The sequence below is a fragment of the Penaeus vannamei genome, chromosome 21, assembly GCF_042767895.1.
Source record: "Penaeus vannamei isolate JL-2024 chromosome 21, ASM4276789v1, whole genome shotgun sequence".
NCBI lineage: Eukaryota > Metazoa > Arthropoda > Malacostraca > Decapoda > Penaeidae > Penaeus > Penaeus vannamei.
This window is the reverse complement of record NC_091569.1, coordinates 34,734,277-34,739,435: the sequence shown is the minus strand read 5'-3', so window position 1 is coordinate 34,739,435 and position 5,159 is coordinate 34,734,277. Positions and strand designations below refer to the sequence as shown.

The 5,159-nt window shown below is 47.0% G+C and overlaps 1 protein-coding gene across 1 annotated transcript in view; it reads right to left on the bottom strand.

Moving 5' to 3' along the window:
* Window positions 1-5,159, bottom strand: part of LOC113824067 (probable G-protein coupled receptor Mth-like 1) — a gene marked incomplete in the record, with an annotated part of 104,705 nt that overhangs the window by 9,203 nt on the left and 90,343 nt on the right.

Here is a 5,159-nt window from a genome sequence, read left to right as displayed (position 1 = left end):
AGTACCCCCATTTTTGGGGGGAGAGAAGAGGGCAAGGGGCAGGGGGAGAAGGAGAGTAGGGGGGGAGGGAGGAGGAGATGAGGAATTGGGCAGGAGAGAAGAGGGGGAAGGCATGGGGGAGACAGAGAAGAGAAATGGTGCAAGGCGAAGCAGAAGGAAGCAAGGAGAGACGGAGAGAGGAGAGAGAAGAGGCAAAGAGAAGCAGAAAGAGAGGAGGAATGGCAAAAAAGAAGCAAAGGAGAGGCAAAAAGAAGAAGGAAGAGGCAATCAGGGAAAAGAAAGAAGGAGGAGAAAGAGAGAAGAAATGGCAAAAAAAACAAGGATAGGCAAGCAAGCAGAAAAGGAAGGGAAGGGGTAAGGAGGAGAAAAAGAGAAGCAAGCAGAGGCAAAGAGAAGCAAGAGGAGAAGAAAAAAGAAGCAAGAAAGAGACAAAAATAGCAAGAGGAGTGAAAGAGAAAAGCAAACAAGAGGCAAAAAGGAAGCAAGGAGAGGCAAGCAGAGAAAAGAATGGAAGGGGGTAAGGAGGAGAAAAAGAGGAGGAATGGTAAAAAAAGAAGCAAAGAGAGGCAAAAAGAAGCAAGAAGAGGCAAAAGGAAGCAAAAGGAAGCAAGGAGAGGCAAGCAAAGAAAAGAATGGAAGGGGTAAGGAGGAAAAAAGAGGAGGAAGGGTAAAAAAGAAGCAAAAGAGAGGCAAAAAGAAGCAAGAAGAGGCAAAAGGAAGCAAAAGGAAGCAAGGAGACGCAAGCAGAGAAAGAAAAGAAAGGGTAAGAGATGGGAGAAGAAGGAAAATGGCAAAAAGAAAGCAAAGAGTGGCAAAAAGAAGCAAGAAGAGGCAAAAGGAAGCAAAAGGAAGCAAGGAGACGCAAGCAGATAAAAGAATGGAAGGGGTAAGGAGGAGAAAAAGAGGAGGATTGGTAAAAAAAGAAGCAAAGAGAGGCAAAAAGAAGCAAGAAGAGGCAAAAGGAAGCAAAGAGAGCCCAGAAGACAAGAGGAGGGAAGCTATGGCTAAGCAGTGACTTGATGGAATTCGTCTTAACCTCCACCCGACCTCCATGACTGACGGATTGATGGATCGATTGATGACGCGAGTTGACTGACTGACTGACTGACTGACTGACTGACTGACGGGCGGCGCAGGTCTACCCGCTCCGAGGCGTGTGCTCAAAATGCCATGTAATTTGCGGGGTAATTTTGGAAACATTAGATAAACTGGGCACTCCCTCATTTCCCTGGATCTGTCTGTGTATTTGTTTATTTGTTAATTACCTTTCTTTTTAATTATATATTTCTTTTCTTCTTTTTTTCACGTAATTTTGGTGATTTTGTTATTTTCATTTTTTCGGTTATTTTCTGTAATTTGGAATAATAAAAAATAAGTTTTGATGTTCTGATTACACATCTTATTCAAAGTTATGAAATAGATGACTTTAAGTTCCCTGATAGATAAATAGATACACAGATTGGTGGATAGATAAATGTGGATAGTACAGACGATAGATAAATGAGAGAAAAGGTATTAGGTAGACGAATAGATACATAGATAGATAGGAAGGTAAGTAGGCAAGGAGACAGGTAGAGAGATAGGTACATAGAGGTACATACATGTGTAAGCACACGTGCGCGCACACACTAACACATACACACACACACACAAAGACACACACACACACACACACACACACACACACACACACACACACACACACACACACACACACACACACACACACACACACACACAACACACACAACACACACACACACACATATATATACGCATTTATGTATGCATGCATGTATGTATGTATGTATGTATGTATGTATGAATGTATGTATGTATGTATGTATGTATATATATATGTATGTATGTACGTATGTATGTATGTATGTATGCAGGCATGAATGAATGTGCGTGTGGGTGAGTGAGTGTCTTTGTGTGCTTTACATCAAACCACACGCGCTATTAGACTTGAGAGAAACACGTATTAGCGTTTTTATCTCCCTTAATTTGGCTCATTTGCATAGCTCGTCGCGGCCTCGGGGAAGTTCGGAAGGGCGATGAGGGGGAGAAATCACCACTTTTGATCAAGGGGGGAAGGGAGGGGAGGGGAAGGGGAGGGAGGGGGAGGGGAGGGAGGGAGGAGGAGAGGGGAGGGAGGGAGGGAAGGGAGAGGAGTGGAAGGAGGGGAGGAGAGGGGAGGGGAGGGAAGAAGGGAGGGAGGGGAGGGGAGGGAGGGAAGGGAGGAAGGAGGGGAAGGGAGGGAAGGGATGCGATGGGAAGGGAGGGAGGAGGAGGGATGGAGGGGAGGGGAGGGGAAGGAGAGGGAGGGAGGAGGGAGGGAGGGAGGAGGAGGGGGAGGAGGACGGGAGGGGAAGGGAGTGGAGGGGAGGGGAGTGGAGGGAAGGGAGGGAGGGATGTGATGGGAAGGGAAGGAGTGGAAGGGAGGAGGGAAGGGAAGGGAGAGGAGGGAGGGGAAGAGAGAGAAGGGAGAGGAGCGGAGGGAGGGGAAGGAGAGAGGAGGGGAGGGAAGGGAAGGGGAGGAGGGGAGGGAGGGAAGGGAAGGGGAGGAGGGGAGGGGGAGGGGATGGAGAAGGGAGGGGAGGGGAGGGGAGGGAAGGGGAGAGGAGGAGAGGGAGAGAGAATAAAACTGCCTCAAAATAGCATCCGAAGAAGAAAAAAACAGACGAAAAAATCGAAAAATTGTGAAGCAGAACCATAAAAAACGAGAGAGAAAGAGACATGTGAGAAGAAATACACAAAAGGAAAGCGTGAGAGAGAGAGAAAGAAAATGAAAGTGAAGACGAAAAACAAAGAGAACAAGAACAAGAAGACACAACAAACAAATAACAAAAATAAACACACCTCGAGATTCATTTCCTTATCATTACCAGTAATCGACTCCCACCGCTACCCTCCCCCGCCCCCGTCCAGCCCACACTACCCTCCTTTCCCTTTCCCCCCCCCCCCCCCGTCCACCCCACCCTACCCCCTTTCCTTTTTCCACCCCCCCTTACTATGCCTTTAACCTGCTCTCTTTACTCCACCCCCTCCATTACCCCCTCCCTCCCTTATTCTCGATCCTTTCCCTTATCCCCCACCCCCCTACCATCACCCCCTCCCTCGTCCCCACCCTCTCCCTTATCCCCCACTCCCCTACCATCACCCCCTCCCATCCCTTCCTTATAACCCCCCCCCCACTTTAACCCCACCTGAAACTCCCCTTCTTACCATAGCCTATAGGCCTAGGCGTTAAGGCGTGTCCCTGATCACCGCCTTAAAACCATAGGCCTATGCACGGGTGTGTATTTGCGGGGGTGGGGGGTGGAGGGGGGTATCGGGGGTGTCAGAGGGGTAAATTATAGGCCTATGCACACGTGGGTGTTTGCGGCAGGTGGAGGGGGGGTGAGGGTTGGCATGGGGGGAGGGGGGAGGGTGCGTTAGGTGACGGTCGTTTCCCCAAAAGGTAATTAATGCGAATCAGACGAGAAATTTACTGGAAAATTTAATTATGTTTTTGAGGATATCTTCGTCGATGTGTAAGTCACTGTACTTTGTGTCCACGCTTTCTTCGTTCATTATGTAGACTCTTTACTCATGAGTCTATCTACAAAACAAAAAGTATTCATCAGTCAATTTATTCATTTATGCATTCATATACATATCCATATACCATTCTAGGTCTTTATCTATATTTTTACCTCCTAACTACCTATAAATGTGTCTACTTGCCAATCTGTCTATCTACCTTTGCACACACCAATCTATCTATCTACCAATCTATCAATCTACAATATTTGCAGACAGAATTTTCGCGCCAATTTCCAGCCAATTAAAATTCCCGCCAAATCTTCCTCCGCCGTCAAGAGGGTTTCCCACGTGACGTCATCGCTGCGTCCGTGACCCAAGACGTATTACATGATATTGTGGCCTGATTTTCATGCGTCGTTTGTTTTGAACAATCTTTTGCTTTGAGAAAGAAACATGGAGAAAAATAGAGCGAGTTTTAAAAGAATTCCGGTCTAGTTTTTCTTTGTTGGGTGAAATGTGGGTCTTTTTTTGCGGGTGTCTGTGCGTGCGTGCGTGGGAGGAGGTTTATATGGAAGGTTATGTAGGAGACTTTCCTTAGCTTGTTCGTGTGTGTCTGTGTGCGTGCGTGAGCGTGAGGTGCGTGTGGACGTGTCCGTACATGTGTATGGGCGTGTGGCGAAAGTATTCACACACACACTTACTCACTCACACACACTTACTTACTCACTCACACACACACTTACTCACAAACACACACAAATTCACAAACACACTTACTCACAAACACAGTATATACTTATACGAAATATAAAAAAAATACAAGAAATTTTTCCTTCATCGCCCCTCTTTCCCCTCCGCTCCCGCCGGCCGCGAGGAGCCTAATGAGTCGACCTTTCATTCTCGCGACGCAATCAGCTGATCTCCGACACGTGTTCCCGCGCCGTCCGGCCACCACCGCTGCGCAACCTGGAGTTAAGATGCGCAAGGCGAGGGTCGGGTCGTGTATCGTTAAACCACGCGAGGGCACGATCGGGTGGGGGGGGGGGTAGGGGGGGGGGGGGGGGTCAGAGGGGATATGGAAGGGGAAGGAGAAAGGGAGGAAGGGAAGGATGGGAAGGGGGAGAAGGAGAGGATAGGTGAGAAGGGCGGAGAGAAAGGAAGAGAGGAAGAGAGAACGAAAAGGGTAGGGAGAGAAGGCAAGGAAAGGGACAAAAATCGAGGATGATGGAAAAAAGGGAGGGAGGGAATGAAAGACAAAGAGAGGGAAAGGTATGGTGAGAAAGGGAGGTAGAATGTAAAGAACGTAAAATGGTGATAGGAAGAGGATAACACAAAAAAGGAATGGGTCAGGAAAAGACAAAGGAATAAAGTAGAAACGGAAAAAGAAAGAAAACATACAGATTGTTTTACACATACACCCCCTACCAAATAAAAGATGAAAAAAATAAAAATAAAAATAATAAATTTATAAATAAATAAAACTAATAAACAAAAAGAAATCGAGAAAGAAAACGAAAAAAAAACAAAAAGAAAACGGGAGACAGTTCACAATTCGCGTGGGGGGACAGGTTAGGTTCGCGCTCTGACCAATCACAAGCTAAAAAGGTCAAGGATTGACCTTACCTACGGAG